The 17,522-nt window shown below is 42.6% G+C and overlaps 1 protein-coding gene and 1 long non-coding RNA gene across 2 annotated transcripts in view; one reads left to right on the plus strand and one right to left on the minus strand.

Annotated features, from left to right (window-relative positions):
• Positions 1 to 17,522, minus strand: part of LOC136373324 (kinesin-like protein KIF2A) — a 178,589-nt gene that overhangs the window by 146,553 nt on the left and 14,514 nt on the right. The window lies entirely within an intron of this gene.
• The window catches only part of LOC136373345 (uncharacterized), a 253,545-nt gene that overhangs the window by 139,745 nt on the left and 96,278 nt on the right, over positions 1 to 17,522 (plus strand). The window contains exon 2 of the long non-coding RNA XR_010745635.1: positions 3,498 to 3,794. This is a non-coding gene — a long non-coding RNA (uncharacterized lncRNA). The remainder of the gene's footprint in view (positions 1 to 3,497; positions 3,795 to 17,522) is intronic.

Below are 17,522 nucleotides of genomic sequence, written 5' to 3' on the forward strand. Positions count from 1 at the left end.
CTTCTTTTGTTTTGTTAGTTCATAGGGCTAGTCATTGTCCTTAACTGCTTCACCTCTCTTAGAGAGAATATTTGAGATGAGGCACGTAGCTGCCTGAAACTTTCTATCTATATCTTTTCCCTTCTGTTTCTTTGTTTCACAAGTTCAGCTTACCACAGTCGTCTTCTCCACTCAATGCAAACCCCCACGGCTCCACTTTTCAAACAGGGCGATCCCACCTCCAGCCTCCAAACTCCCTTCTGTACTTGTGTCAGTGTGTGGCGGCTGGACGCGCTGGGCTTCCCGTAACTTATCACTGAACCTGTGCCACTCACTTAGCTCATGGATTGTATGGGGATTCAGAAAGAACCCCTGTGCATCTTCGTAGGTTAGCAGCCCTGGGAGCTCCTTACGGAGATCTATGTCCTTAATCTGACGCTTTTCTAAAAAGCAAGAGAATAAATCATGTGCTGCTTGCCTCTCCATCCTTTTCGTCAGCGCTGTTGCAGCCTTGCAAGGTTTTCGGCAGCACTTAACAGCCGGACCCTCCACTGAGGTCGTCCGGGGCGCGGCACCTTGATGCTTTTCACCATCCGTGCTGTTAAGGGAAACCGTTCCCCATCCGCCGACCGGCTGTGATCCGTTCACTTTTATCTCGTCGAGGTCACCATTATGTTGCGGTTGGCGGGAGAAATGCCGCAATAGATACGACTGATCAGCAAGACTCAGTTTATTTAGAAGAGTTTACAGAATTTATAGCACACTTAATAAGCTCATGCATAGTACTAAAACTAAGCTTACTATTGGTTATATGAAAAAGCACGGAACTAACTCCCACCTCTGCATTCCTATGGCTTCTGCTACACATTTGATATTGTCCAGAAGTTACACCCCACAGACACTGTGCCCCTGACTATAAAGATCAGGGCTGACCAGCATCCTGTTGCTATCCAGCTGCAGATTGTTTATGTGACCTCTCTCAGCTAGCCATTCTCCTACAAGTTTTGACTGTATAACTGATGGTGTAATTTGGATCAGTGTGTTGTTCAATAGAAAAACATCTGTGGGTGAACAAATTGTTTAATTGTTTGTAAGAAAAAAAAAAAAGAAACAAAAACAAAAACAAAAAAAGCAAGCAAGGGTAAGGGGTTTTCTTTTTGAAAGTCTATGCCCGACACAGCCACGGTGATCGGGGGTGATTTGTTTCCCTGGTAACCGGAGAGGAATCCAGGCTTGCACAACCTAAAGCCACGTCCCTTAGCTCCTTGTGAAACGCCAAGAGGTTTTTGGCGAGTGGATGTTTTAGTTAAAAAGAAATATTCTTATCTATTTGTGAGGTTTGCAGTTGCCAGAGTGTGTGATAATATCTTAAAGTGCTGGTGGCTTAGTCCTCAACCACAGAGGAGCAGAAAAGCAGTGTAAGATCAAGGTCTCCCCCTCCCCCGCTCTCCTGCGGAAGGGTCTGTGCTACGTCCCAGCTGAAATCCGTGGGATTTTGGCAAGACCTTGTTAAATTTTTTTTGTTGAATGTGTTTAGGGTCACAAGGGACCCCGGCTGTTTCTTTTGTAAGCCTAAAACTGTTGGTGTTTGAAGTCAAGTCCCTGCAAAACAAACAAACAAACAAACAAAAATAATAAAAAAAAGGCAACCCGGTCTAGAAGCTTTTGATTGTGTGCAGAGAACAGAAAGCCCAGTGCCAGCCGAGGTAGCCGAGGGATTTTAGTAGAATCGTTGGATTCCTGCAAGAACTTGGTTGGTACTCTGCAAAGTTCACATCTGTTAATTTTAAATATTTTAATACTAATATACCCAAGGCAAGGCATAACAGAAGACCTGGTTTAATAAGTGATTAATAACCAGCAATTTGGGTCAAGTGCCTGGCTGATTGTGTAGTGGTTTATTATAAAAGAGGAAAAATTTTCCCCTTTTTTTGTGTGTCAAAAGGCATTGGGAAAAAGAGGATTCTAAATATGGGGCCAAAGGAAAGCAGAGATTCCCAAAGAAAGCCCTTTGGGGTGCATTTTAACACACTGGAAAGAGCTGAGTGGGCTATGATGTTACAGAAACCAGGAGGGAGCTGGTCAAGTTATGTACACAGTGGTGGCCACTCTATAAACTTGATGAGGGAATGAAGTGGCCAGCAAATGGTACACTGGACTATGAGACACTATTACAGTTAATGCTTTTCCTTCGGCAGGAACAAAAATGGTCAGAAGTGACTTATGCAGATATGTTTTTCAGCCTTCGAAATCACCCTGAGTGGCAAAGGGATTTTGAAATGAGGCCACCATCTGATCCTTTAGTATTGGCCCTTGAAAAGGACAATAAAGCTACTAAAGGGAAGCCCAAACGTTGCTGCAGCACCTGCTCTATAAATCAGAGGTGCACACATCCCGACAAGGTATACCAAGTAGAGGCTTTGGAACAGGAGACAGAAGACATACTTAAACCACCTCCAAAAAGACAGGAAAGGGGGAAGGTGGTGAGAAATGCAGATTCAGAACCACCATTAACTCCAACCTCCCCTGCTTCATCTCTAACTTCATCTTCCCATGCAAGGACAGCAACTGAGGTAGGGGTTTCTCCACCCACTCCTGAACAATATCCACCACTGCCTAGCAGTGACAGTGAGTAGGATGAACCTGAACCTCCCCTGTCAGCCCCCAAACTTCCCCCACTAGGGCCTTGTGGTGGTTTAGCATGGATTGTGATTGACAGGTTGGCTGATGAATGGGAGTGTTTCTACGCCTCTGGAAACACAGCCTTAAATCACAAGCTTTCAAGTGACTCACTCTCTTTCCTTTTCCAGTCATCGAGAAGGTAACATCACCTCATGGACGGGGTCGGGCTGGTCCCCCAGGGCCAGGCCTGCCGAGCCTCGGGGGGGGGGAGGGGGGGGGGGGCCCTGCCTGTGGGACAGCGGCCAGGGCTGGCAGTGTTCCCTCTGTCCCCTCCCGGCTCCTCCAATGGGGAGAGGAGGAGGAGGACTGCAGACCAGCCGTCTGGCCCTACGCCAAGACCACGGTGGTCGTACTCTGGGCTTTGGTTGCCAGAGCTGCTGGTCCAAAGGAGGAGAGACTTTTAAGAACTTTTCTCCGGAGCTCTAGGGAGCTGATCCGAGTATGAGTCGCTTGAGATCTGACCAGGGGTGGAGTAGATTTCGTCCATCAATGTTCCTGAGCCTGCGCTCTCCCTTCCTCCCCCCCCACCATCATCTGTGGCCTTGAGTCTGCTGAAGAGGAAAAACTCTGAGCAAAGACTTTAACCCTTTTCCCTCCTTTGTGGAAGGCAGCGTGATTTAAAATGTAGAGAGACAGCATTGGAAGCGAAGTCAGTGAAAGAACTGAGAAAGACTATTTTGAAGATGGAATGAAGGAAGTGGACATTTCTGACCAGACTTCTCTAGATGTGAATTATGGAGAAATTGACTGTTTTTGTAATATCCTAATGCTGCTTGGGGGAATGCAAGTTCTAGCCAAAGGGTTGTGTGTATTAATATACATGCGTTTTAATTAAGAATTTTGATTAGAATATGTCCCCGGCTCCTGGGAAAGAATATGGAGGTTTCTATTTCTTTTGAGATAGAAGTGAATTTAGAGATGGAAGAAAATCCCTGTTTTGTACTAGAAAAGCATTCTTAAAATGATACCCCAAACATGTGGAAGCCCATAAACAGCTTGGAAAACTGTTATATGGGTGAGACTGCACAGAATCTGCAGAAATTCCAGGTGGTTGCAGATCTGTGGCCTTGAAAGCCACCAGACCTTTTTTTGTGGTGTGCTCTCCATAACCCTAGAGAGGCTCCTCTCCCAAGGTGATGTAGGATTGTGTTTAAATGGTGGCAACTAAATCATAGTTTTCTCTCTGTGGTGTGTGGGAAAGTGAACAGTTGGGAGGTGGAAAAGGGAAAGTGTTTGAATGTCTCAGCAGGTCTCTTTTTTTTTTCCCTCTCTTTTTCTTTAATGTATATTAATAAAATCTGTTTTTACTTTTAAGTTGTGCCTGTTTTCCCTTTTTCTCCCAAAGTCCTATCTCCCAGCTGATAAACAAAATTTGACGAATGTCAAACCACGACAGGCCTATAGCATCAAAGACCCAAAAACAAACCACAGAGGTCATACAAGCAGCTCTAAGACAAGCAATGACCTCTGATGGAGAAACAAAACTGATTAAAGTTCCCTTTTCCTCAATTGATTTAGAGATTTAGTAAAAGAGTGCTAAGGGTTATCAAAGTGATCCAATAAGAGTTGATAAGATAATGAAGTTTATAATTAAGCAGCATTTACCTAATTGAGCAAACCTCCAATTGCTGCTTGATGCTTTAACAGAGACTGAAAAGCAATTAGTTTTGAAAGTAGCTAAGGATCTAGCCAAGAATGATTGTAAAACAACACAAGAAGATGTTAAAGATGTATTTTCCCTTCAGAACCCAGGCTAGGATCCTAATAATGATGAGGGGTTGGGACAATTAAAAACATACCAAGAATTGATAGTAAAAGGGCTAAAAAGAGCAATCTCCAAAACCATAAATTGGTCAGCATTATATGCTGTCAAACAAGGCCCCTCCCAAACACCTTGTGAATTTCTAGATCACCTGCCAGATGCTATGCACTGACACACCACCCTGGATCCTGGATCTAATGAATGGACACAGCAATTAATAAATTTATTTTTAGGACAGTCTACAAGAGACATCAGGTGGAAACTCCAGAAGATCCGGGGTCCAGACAGCTGGAATTTAGGTGGTTTACTGGATGAGGCCTGAAGAGTTTAATTCTTAACAGACAGCAGGGCAACATTTTCAGTGCTTAATAAGGCCCTAATACCTGTAACCAATGACTATGTTACGGTAAAAGGAGCAACTGGCCAACCTGAAAGAGCTTGCTTTTGCAAATCATTGGAGTATAAACTGGGAAGTAATGGAAAATTCATCAAATTTATACATGCCTAAAGCTCCATCTGCACTTTTGGGCAGAGATCTGCTAGAGCAGGTGGAGGCAAAAATAAAATTTAAGAATGGGGAAATTATTTTGGAGGTAAAGTATAAACAATATTTAGAACTGTTAAGTTTAATAATGATAAAAAAAATAAAGTATAAATGAAGAAAAGAATTTCAAGAAAATAATAGATCGAGTGTTTCCTAGAGTGTGGGCTTCTGACATACCAGGCAGGGTAAAGAATGCACTACCAGAACAGATCAAACTTAAAGAAGGAGAACAGCCAGTAAGGGTTAAACAATACCCACTAAAGAAAGAAGATAGAGAAGGGATTAGTAAAACTTTCTGAAGATAGGACTACTGAGGGAGTGTCAGTCTGATTTTAACACTATCCTGCCAGTGAAGAAGCCCGACAGCTCATACAGGCTAGTACAGGACAAAAGGGCTGTTAACAAGATAACTGAAGACTTGTATCCAGTAGTTGCTAATCCTTATACCTTGCTAAATTGTTTAACCCCCGAACTAGCCTGGTTTACCATTTTAGATTTGAAGGATGCTTTCTTTTCCCTCCCTCTCCATGAAGCCAGCCAGAAAATCTTTACATTTGAGTGGGAGAACCCCAAAATGGGAAGGAAGAACCAAGTCATGTGGTGTGTGCTTCCCCAAAAGTACAAACACTCACACACTATATTTGGGGAGCAGCTTGCAAAGGATTTAGAGTCTTGAAAACCTCCACCAGAAGGAGGACAGTTGCTCCAGTATGTGGATGACCTAATAGCCACCCAGACCCAGGAAACATGCATGGACTGAACAGTAAGCCTCCTAAACATTTTGGGCCTGCAGGGGTATCGAATATCCCAAAAGAAAGCCCAAATAGTGAAGCAAACAGTAATTTACCTGGGCTATGAAGTGAGTGCTGGACAAAGAACCTCAGGGCAAGATTGCAAAGAGGCAATATACCAGACCCCAAAGCCTCAGACAGTGAAGGAACTAAGAACCTTTTTAGGCATGACAGGATGGTGCAGACTGTGGATTTATAATTATGGATTACTAGAAAAACCTCTGTATGCCTTGATCATGGGAGGAAGCAGAGATCTTCAAAGAAGCAGCTCCAGTCTTCGACCAGCTAAAGAAGGCCCTCATGTCAGCACCAGCCTTGGGACTTCCAGATGTGAGTAGGCCATTCTTTTTGTTTTCTCATGAGAAGCAAGGGATTGCTTTAGGGATACTAGTACATAATCTGGGTCCGTATCGAAGGGTAGTTGCCTACCTCTCTAAACAGCTGGATACGGCAGCTAAGGGGTGGCCAGGGTGCCTCAGAGCCGTCGCAGCAGTGGCAGTGAACATCCAAGAGGCATGCAAGGTCACCCTGGGTCAGAAGATGACAGTGCTAGTGTCTCACACAGTGTCTACAGTCCTGGAAACGAAAGGGGGGCACTGGCTCTCCCCACAGAGATTCCTGAAGTACCAAGCTATACTGGTGGAACAAGATGATGTTGAGATTGTGGTAACTAACATTGTGAACCCAGCTTCCTTCCTCAGTGGCAGTATGGGAGAACCAGTGATCCATGATTGCCTGGAGACCATTGAAGCCACCTACTCCAGTCGCCTGGATCTGAAAGATACCTCACTTGAAAATGCCGAGACCTGGTTTACTGATGGGAGCAGCTATGTCATCAGCGGGAAGAGACATGCTGGGTATGCAGTTACCACAAGCAGAGAGGTAATAGAGTCCAAACCATTACCAACAAATACCTCTGCACAGAAGGCTGAGATAATTGCCTTAATTCGAGCTCTGGAGCTGGCAAAAGGAAAAAGAATTAATATCTATACGGACTCAAGGTATGCATTTGGAGTAGTTCATGCACATGGAGCCATTTGGAAAGAGAGAGGACTGTTAAACTCACAAGGGAAGAACATTAAAGACGCACAAGAAATATTGAGACTGTTAGATGCAGTGCAACTGCCTGAAAAGGTAGCCATCATGCACATCAAGACACACCAGAAAGTGAGCTCAGAGTTGGAAGAGGGGAACATGCTGGTGGATAGAGAGGCAAAAGAAGCAGCAAAAAGTAAGATAATTGATGAGACAATTGAGGCAGCATAAATTCTGGATGGAAAAATTTCTGTTGAGGGTAAGCCAATATACAATAAAAAGGGTAAGAAGCTTATTAAGGAAAAAAAGCAAGTTATAAACAGGAGGGATGGGCTGTAAGGAAAACCTGTAGTACCCTCCTATTTGTTGTGGTCATTAGTACAGAGGGAACATGAGAAAACACATTGGGGCATAGATGTCCTGTATAACCATTTAAAAGAAAGAATCATGGCCAGGAATTTGCAGGGCACAGTGATACAAGTAACTTGTCAGTGTAGCCTTTGCCTCCGAACTAATCCCAAAAACACCCCAAAAGCCTAAAGTGGGACAAATTGGGAAAGGCTGTGGACCTGGGCAACAATGGCAAATTGACTTTACAGAGCTGCCCAAAAAGGGAGGATATTGTTACCTACTGGTCTTAACTGATACTTTTTCAGGATGGCCAGAAGCTTTTCCTGCCAAAACAGCTAAGGCCCGAGAGGTAACCAAAGCACTGTTGCAAGAAATAATACCTCATTTTGGAGTTCCAGCCACTATAGAAACATGTGGCTGGAGCTCAAAACAGAGAATTAGATAGGCCAGTACATGATGTACAACCTGGAGATTATGTATATATTAAGTCTTTTGCAGAAAAGACCTTGGAACTACAGTGGGAAGAACCGTTCCAAGTAACAGAAGGCCTGGATCCATCACTCCTGAGTGAAAAACGCCCCAGAAGGAATCTGGAAGATCTCACCAGGTGATAACAAACTGAAGCTGAAGCTCACTCGGAACCATGAAGAGATTGACTAATAGTTATTATGGACATTATGTAGAAAGTTGTAATTATTGCTATAATTAACAAGAGTCAACTCAATACTACGTAGGTACAATGTCACCGAGATAAACAGGTGTCAAAGAAGAAGTATTCATTCATACTCAATCAGTGTATTTGCAATTTTGTTAGAATTAAGGGATGTGATTTTTCCTATCGAGCATCTATACCTGTGCCCATAGGAATGAATTTGACTTTAGTAGCTCAATTCATGAAACATCCCAAATTGAGAGAAAAAGTAGAGAAGAAAAAAAAAAAAAAAAAAAAAAAAAAAAAAAGACATTCATTACAATACATCATGACACAGAGACCATCAAAGGAGTTTTTAAAAGGTTTAAAGAACATTTGTCTCATCATTAGTAGGATGTGCTTTTTGGGTGGTCTCCGACAGCAACCAGTATACTAAATACCTTAGTCCACCCTATAGTTGTATTGCTTATTTTAGTTAGTATAAGTTTAATTTTATCTGTTGTGATACTTGTTTGGAATTGGAGGATGCTACGACGAGTAGCAGCCTTAACCTCACTATCAAAGGCGTATGGCTTGGTCTTGAGAGACACCAGCTGTATGGCTTGGATAGATGAAGAAGACTCTCTATATTGAGTAAAGGAATTTACTCACTTTAAAGAAAAAGTGGGGAATGACACATTACATACTGCTGAGGTAGACTTCCCTTTGCTAACTAGATATTGTTGAGGTAAACTTCCCTTTGTTAACAGAAGCCAGATTTAAGGAACCGATAAATCAGGAGGCCTGTCAACTTAATCAATAGACTCCAAGAACACAATGTGATCATAAATCAGATAGTCTTGAGAAAACAGGATCCAGGTGTCACCAACACTAAAAGGTTAAAAAGTCAAAGCGAGGAAGATCTATCTTACTTCATCATTTTGAGACCCCACCCCATAAGAAGGACCACCGACCCATTTCAAAGAACAAACTACGCATGCTTAATTAACACTCTTATACATAAAAAGACCTTGTGAGCATCGGTAAATGGCGTGTGTGTATTTGGGAGCTATTCCACACACTTCTTGGCGTCGTAATAAACATACACTTTCTAACTTCAAACTGTTAGACTGTCTTATAGCTAAGCCCTTATAGAATTCAAAGTGTGTCTTTACAGAGCTCAAAGTTGTAGGAACATCATGTCAACCATCTGTCTCTTTGTTTGGAACACTATAGTAGGCTATAGGCTTTTGTCCTGGGTAAACCAATAGGTTACTGTATTCCATATCTATCTGTGTCCAGAATAGTTACAGTCTCTTTAAGACCCTGCAGCTGGAAAACAGAATGGCAAGGATGGGGCTGGGGTGTTCCCCGGGCTTTTAAAAGTCAGAGTTGCCCAAGTAATGCTCTCTTGCTTTGTAGCTCTTGCTCAAGGCAGAGCTTTGTGTTTATTTGTTTCTCTCTGGCCTCCAAAGGAGGGGGTTGTTTTGGACAGGTTTCTCGACTCACAACAGTATCAACTTGGGAAACTGCATTTCACAATCAAAAACTGTTTCAGAGTGAAATTTGCAACACCTTCTGCAGCATGAAGCCAGACAGTCCAGGGTTAGGCCACTGCTTGTTAGTGCTTGAGAGTCCATTTTTTTCTTCCTTACCCAATCAGAACAGGGACTCAAGACAGCAGCACCAACACTGGCAGAGTCCTGTGGCTGGCAGGAAGCAGCAGAGAGCAGTAGCACTGACCTCACACACACCAGCAATTCCCATCTGCCACTAGAATTGCTTTGTAAGCTTCTACCTTCCATCTTTTTTTGTTCTGGGGGAAGGTTGAGTCAAGCAGGGTTTATTCACCATCTCCCTTTTGTCTCTTGGACTGCGCAGTCGCCTGCAGAGTGTACCATCTTGAGGAAGAGGTCACTCCACCATTTTGAATTTTTCCTTGCTGCAATGATTATTGCTCTTATTTTTTGCCTGTTGCTATTTCATTTTTTTAGTAAAGTATTTCCCCCCCCTCCACTTATATCTACTCACATTTGTTTCTTCTTATCAGTGGAAAAAGATTGGTTAAAGCTATAAGGGGAGGTAACTCAGTGTTCGCCTCTTAAAATTTTCTTAAACCAAGAAAGCTTTTTGATTATTCAAGTTAAAAATAATAAATAGCACTCAAACAGCAGTATAATGCCAGAAACATTTTAAGGACAGGAATGAGAACAAAAAAATAAGAAACAGTGCATGTGCCTGTATGTATACAATATGAAAAGGTTCACAGCTATAACTAACATCAGTTTAAGGCAATTTACATCTGAATTATCTTAGGTTTAGTTCCCTAAATTTAACTAAAAACTAACACTGATGCAGTAGACAGACAAAAGTGGCCCTAAATTAATCTTAAACAACTGTGGAATCACACTAATAGTCAAAATTAGCTGTAGCTAACTTAATTATGATGAGTGTCTAACAGTCTTAGGTAAGTATCTAAATCTCTACTAAAACCTGGGGAAAACTGGTCCAAATACTGTAGCCAGGAACATTTGTTTTAATGTCTATGTTCAGTTCAGGATTGAGAACAATTTAAGTAAAGCCCCAAATATCAAGTCACAATAAAACTTAAGGGGTTTGGAATATACAACTGCAAGCAAATTTTCAAAATTACATTAGAAGAAACTGTAACTATGCCCTCCTCAAAAAAAACCAAAAAAAAAACCCAAAACAAAACTGTCGCGGTGGGCGGGAGAAATTGCCACGAATCGGTACAATTTAATAGCAAGACTCAGTTTATTAGAAGCGTTTACAGAATATATAGCACACCTAATAAGCTCATGCATAAAACTAAAAGTAACCATACCATTGGCCAAATGAAGACGCGCGAATCTGACTCCCACCTCCGCATTCCTATGGCTTCTGCTACACATTTGATATTGTCCAGAAGCACCCTCAAGGACCCCAGAGACACAATGTCTCTGTCTAAGGAAAAGGGTTGCAGTAAAGATAAGAGCTGCTAGCATCCTGTTGCTACCCAGCTGCAGATTGTTTATGTGACCTCTCGAAGCCAGCCATCTCCTACAAAAAACAAGGAAACATTCACTTCTGAAAAGACACAAGTGGCAAAACTGGAAAACATAGATAAGTTTTGGGGGTTAGATTTGTTTCTTTTTTACTTATAGAATTTTTTCCCATAAGTTGCTAGGAAATTAACTACTAGGTACTTATGGGTACTTAAGCAAAACAAAGAAGTAGCCAAAGGAGTGTAGCACCTGGCTACACCTTTTTTTGGTCTCTGGGAGTTTCTTTCAGAGGGGGAGGTATCGCGAGTTTTGGGGGCAGGTAAAGGACTGGGCTGGGGGCATCTGCGCTCTCTGGCTCTTGGCATCGGAAGGAGGAGGGTCAAGCTGTTGCTTACTGCAGGGAGAATTCACTGTCCTTGCTGGACTGGAGTCCAGTCCTAGGGATCTACCACCATCTGCTCATGTGTCCAGGAATTCTGAGCTCGCCTTCTCCTGCCCTGCTGGAGCTGAGCTGCTGCTGTCCCGCCCCTAGTTCTGTTTTGTTGTTAATGCCATAGTTATTGTTGTTTGATTGCCTTGTTACACATACTAGTAAAGAATTGTTATTCCTACACCTCATATCCTTGCCTGAGAGCCCCCTTGATTTCAAAATTATAATCATTTGGAGGGAGGGTGTTTACATCCTCCATTCCAAGGGAGGCTTTTTGCCTTCCCTAGCAAACATCGATCTTTCAAATTGAGACAATAAGCATTCAAGCAAACAAAAAGAATTGCTAATATACTGAATCATGATTTTAAAGAGTTAAGATTTTAGTTAAGGGTCAGAAGCAATTTATATTGATCAGGGTGTAAGTTAGATAAGTAAATGGTAGGTTAATGATTATTAGATGCTTAAGCTAGAGTGAATTGCTATATTATGAGCATGTTTATAGAAGAAAGTGGAGTAAGTGAACCATTATAAGAACAGATTGAAACCAGTAAGAACAATGGCCAGTACCTGGATTTTATATCAATCAATCACAAAGCAGGGGACCTTGGATCATGCCAGAGGGTGACAGAGACCTGATGAAGACTCTCCTGACTTCATCTCTTGAGACCACTGACCCAATTTGAGACCACCGACCCAATTCAAGAGAAGAATTGCGCATGCATGAAGGACTAATAGCCTCATTTTAGTACCAAACGGGGATGGGAGGTGCTGGGTTTATGCATATGTATTGTAAGTAAGATCTTGAAAAATAAATAGAGGGCAAAGAACCTTGTTCGGGGCGATCATGCCTTTCAGAGATGACTCCCGTGCCACCCACTGGTGAATAAACATACCACTTTCTAACTGTAATTAGTTAGAGGGTCTTTGTCCATGATCATATAGGTTTTAACGATTCAGTACCTAAAAGCTTGTTCATGTTTTTGAAAGAGATGAACAGAAATAACAAAAAATGCATTCCAGCTCCAAAAAACCTACCCTACATTTAAAAATATACACTTAGAGCATCTAGGCTTCCAAATAACTCTAACTATGCTACAGAGGCATTATGAGAAATTGATTATTAACAGCCAATGCTTTCTTAAAAACCCTTTAAATTATAAACACCATCAAGCTTGACACTATATTTTGTTTACTACTGTCATGGTTTAGGAATGGTATTCCCCCATTTAGTGTTCCCACTCAAACACCCCAGACCATGCACCACTTGCTCACTACTCCCTCTTCACTTGTGGAATGGAGAGGAGAATTTGAGGTACAAAAGGTAAAGATCACCGGTTGAGAGAAGAACAATTTACTGGAAACAGCAATGAGATAAGACAATGAACAGTAACAACAACAATATTGACAAAGTGTACGAGAGGAGAAGGATTCACACGCGAGTGCTCATCACGCAGAAACCAGTACCACCTGACTGCACACCAGGACAACTACACATTCTTACTACTGGACCAAGTTAAGACTGCTTGGGAGTACTTACTGTGGACTTCTGTATCTTTTTGTATTACATTAGGAATTTAACTCAATTCTGAAAAGTTAACGTAAACCTTTAATTTAGCAAAAGTCATTGATTTCTGTTCCTCTATGACTAAACATATTGTGGATATTTATAGTGAATACTGTATTTTCTTGTTCACAAGGGGTTGAACACAGCATTCTCCTGATTCCAAGAGTCCAGCCATACAGTATGGTGAGGAAGACAAGATGATCCAACAAGCAATAAGATGGGAAAAAAGTTTTTAAAAAAATCAAACTCTATAATGTTTGCAAAGTAATAACTTAAACAAGAACACCACAATGAAGTGAATGTACTCCATTCTATTACTTATTTCTCAAGCACCAAAAAAAAAAAAGTAACAGTGGCACATTTCACAGGTCAAGACAACAAAAATGCTACAGATTTTGTGCTCCAGGAAAGGAGCAAAGGAGCTTATGTGCTGAATACTTCATACTGTTCACTCATTTCTCTACATTGTCCTACAGTAAGTGGATGTATTAAAAGAACTCAAAAGGCTAATTTATCTTCTGGAGCAAATAGAAAGATATTTTTGCAATAACATTACTCTTCTCTCATGCATGACCTCTTCCCAACAATTTAATGCCTTTTCTCACCTCAGCAAGATGGGAAGCTATGCTTGCTACTGTGCTGCCAAGCAGCAGCATGGCAAAGTCTTCAGCTCATAAAACCATAAGAAGAAAACATGAGTAAAACTGAGCCTGATGTCCAGGTGTTAGGAAGACAAATTACTTGTCTGTAGAATTGCTTTGTTAAGGTTTAGGGCTTGACATGCTTCAGTGATTGCAGACTCCAAGGGGAGGTTAACAAAGCTTGGGAAGAAGGATGTACTACTGATAGTGGGCACAAAGAATGCAGAATTTATGGGCCACAAGGACATCTGGCAGAACCCTCAAGATAAGGAAGAAACTAATAAAGCCAACTCAGCAGCTGTACTGAAATCAGCTACAAGTATGTAAAAGGAAATTCTGGTGGGGCAGATCAGAACCACCGACTCATGGACCACCGAACCAAAAAATCCATCAGCTCAAAACAAAAGAAAGACTGAACATGAAGGCTAATTAGCATGGGAAGTGAGAGAATCATTAACCAGTAGAAGATAGAATACTAATTATTAAGAGAACTATGTGACTTGTAGCCAATGAACATTTATGCCTTTGTTTGCTAAATGTATAAACAGTGAAGTTTTGGTACTTGTGCTGGCTTTGTGGATTTGCCACCCAGCATCCCTTTCTACTCAGAACCGTAAATAAATAAAATACTTTGACTCTGTATGTTGATTGCTCTCTTGCACACCAGGTGAAAAAACCTGTTTTTTGACAATAAACACAGGCAACAGGCCATTATAGAGAGTGGGTGGAAAGAGCAGTAATTTCATCCACTGACCAGAAATATAGGATAGATTTCTCTAAAGGGAAAACCACACAATACAAACTGTGTAGTCCTAGTAGCCATATACAGCTACAGACATTATTGCCAGTATGTAATGCTGCGTTAAACACACTTATGGAACAAACATGAGATTCTCTGAAGATCAGGACTTCAACTCTTGTCAAAAGCTATTTATACAATATACAGAAGGCCTACATAATATCTGAGAATCTGGGAGTTAGTGTGTCCTAGGGTGGTGTTTGTATCCCCAATTGCCTGATAGGTTTGTGTTGGATCTGGGAGCAGGGAGAGGCAGTTTGTTTTCAGAAACTCTCCTCTGCCAGCTGGCCTTGAGAGTCAGAGTCAGCAACACATGGCATGGGATGGAGAGGTCTTTTTTTTGTCCATTTTTTTAAGTAGTTAGTTAGCGTGTAGCTAGCAGAGGGGGGGAGAAGCTTCGCTTTTTTTCTTCTCCTCCTGGTTTTTATTTTCTTTTTTCTTTCCTGTTTTTTTCCTCTTTTTTATTTTTGCCTTCCCTGGGAACTGTTAAAATCTCTCTGGACTGAGGACCTGGGGGAGCGCCGTGGGGGACTTGCACCTGGAACCCACCAAGATCCATCCTGCACAATGTTTCCCAGCACCAGAGGGACTGAGACAGAGCAACCACCTCCAGGAGGGACTTCTTTTCTAAATCTGTCATCTCTCCAGAGTGGCATCAAGTTCTTGTCATCAGGTATTGTCCAATTTATTGTGGTGGGGAGTGCTTTGCCTGTTTAATAAACAGGGTTCTTTCCACTTCTCTCTGAGGAGGTGTTGTTTTTTTTCCGAACCGGTTGGGGGAGGGGAGGGAGGGCCCCTTAGGAGGTTTCCTCCCAAATCTGCCTTAAACCTCTACAACTTTTCTGGCGCCCAAACGAGGGGCAGGAGAGAGTGGAAAAACTCCTGTACTGTGTTGCTGTTCTTCATTTAGCAACTGTGGAGGCTTAGTATTCAGGACCAACAGCACGGCGTGTACATTCTGCTGGTACCGCCGGGCCTAGTAACTCGCAAGGTACCAACGTGGTAGACGGTTACAAAAAGGCGTTTATTAAGTAAAAAATGCAGTTTATATACTCTGGGGTCTTTACTACGTCAGAGGGGATATTACCACACTTCTTGGGTTAGAAGACGGAGTGGAAAAGTAGTGGCACATGTTAGTAAGGGTCTACATTCCTTTAGAGATAGCTTATCTTAGGGGGGGTTGGGGTATGCTCTTTCCTTCCCGTCACAGCCCGAGATCTTCCGTTCGCCTGTCCCTGTCCAACCACATCTCCCCCCCCTCTTTCACAAAAAAACGAGGTAGTTATACATATATATATATAGATACAGGCACTAAATGAGGTAGAAGGTTAGGGTTTAACAAGGGAAAAAGGAGTTTGGAAATCTGAGTGAGGTTTTTGCCAGGCAAGTTTGGAAATCTTGTGACTGGCAATATTCCCTGATAAATTTACAGCATTTCATGTTGGCCTATGAACAGAATGTTAGTCTGATCTAGGCGAGCTTTGACAAATGAGACTATCTTGTTCAGCAGGCATGGTCCGAAGGTAACAGCAAGAAGTAGCATTGCCAATGGGCCTACCAAAGTGGATATTAAAGTGGTTAACCATGGGGATTGGTTAAGCCAGGATTCGAACCAGCCTTGCTGAGCTTCCCTATCTTTCTGTCTCTGAGCCAGTCTGTTTCGGAGTTCGGCCATGGAGTCTTTAACGACTCCGGTGTGGTCCGCATAGAAGCAGCATTCCTCTTTCAAGGCAGCACACAAACCTCCCTGCTGCATGAACAGGAGGTCCAGTCCTCGCCTGTTCTGCAGGACCACTTCTGAAAGCGAAGAGACTGACTTCTCCAAGTAGGAAATGGACTTCTCGATCCTTTGCAGGTCCTCGTCTATAGTCATTTGTAGCTGAGACAGACCCTGGTGTTGGGTTGCCAGGGCTGAAACACCTGTTGCCGTACCGGCTGCTTCCAAGCCGAGCAGCATTGCGATAGTTACACCTGTCAGTATCTTTCTTTTGTGGAGTCTGCTGGATTCTTCGAGAAGGCTGTACATTTCTTCGTCTGAGTGGTACAGGACCCTAGGAACAATCAGAACTTGGACACAGAAGTCGTTAAAATCATCAAACTTGGGAAGAAATACACACGGACTTACTCCAGACCTCTGACAAACCCATATTGCAGACGTAGCTGGAATTACTCACTTATTATTCTTTTTGTTAGGCTTTATAACTCTGGTGCAGACATTCCCTTTTCGCTCAGCTAGGGTTGCATTACCAAAGCATTCGCCTCGGCCTGAGACCTGACTTAGGGTGATGCCTCTGCGAGGTGTGTCCCATTTACATTGTTGGGGTGCATCAGCTGCGGAGTAACTGAATGGGGTGTTTAAAGCAACTCCTTCATAGAAAGGGGGTTGGACATCATAACAAAGCCAACAGGAATTGGTTAGGTTAGGGTTAGATTCGTTCAGGGATAGGAAGGTAGCTTCTAACATACGAAGGATTGGGTCTGGATCTGACCTGGCTAATCTGTCTATCTGAAAGACTTTTGTATCGCTAGTTGGGATTTTGCTGATGCTTGTGGGTACAGCTTTAGGGTAGGTCATATTTCTCTTTGTCTGTGTGCTTTTAATTATCTTGTTGGGTCCAACCGCTCGGGGTGCTGAGGGTTGGAGCCTGGTAATTTGCACGTTCACCCACTTTTTTGACCCTTGAAGGACCACTGTCCATGCTTTACCCACTGTTCAACTAGAATGATTGGGCTGCAAGACTGTCATGTTATAGTATATGCATTTTCGAATTTTGGGGATTTTATAGCTGTATCGGTAGGAGGTTTCTTGTACAGAGAGAGGTGTTTTACAACCTGCGGGTGCCCAGGTGAACTGTAGGAACTTGTCAGGCTCTTGTGGGTCCCACCCAGGCCCTGACAGCCTGGCATCTGTTACTATGGTTTCGCAGCCCCAATGCCCACAAAATCCCCACCCGGGGTTGTTACAATAACTTTTTCCTGCGTTTGAAGCTGGGCACCAATAGGATAGGTACGTGTGTGATGAAAATGGAGAATAGGGATCTACCTTAGGTTGTCCTGGAAACAGATCGGTAATACGGAGCACGAAGGATGGAGTGTTTGGTGTGGTGATGTCTTTGAGCACCTTGTCGCTAGTAAGGTGTCTCATGACCCACCTGAACGGCTGATGTGGGTAGAAATCTAGGCTGGCTTGTCCTTTGGTAACAAACCCAAATCGGTTAGTTTGTACTGAGTTTGTTCTCTTACATTGTTAAAAGCTTTGCTCGGTTTCGCTGTAAACCTCATAAATTCTGTTATCTCCGTTTCCGAAT

The sequence above is a fragment of the Sylvia atricapilla genome, chromosome W, assembly GCF_009819655.1.
Source record: "Sylvia atricapilla isolate bSylAtr1 chromosome W, bSylAtr1.pri, whole genome shotgun sequence".
NCBI lineage: Eukaryota > Metazoa > Chordata > Aves > Passeriformes > Sylviidae > Sylvia > Sylvia atricapilla.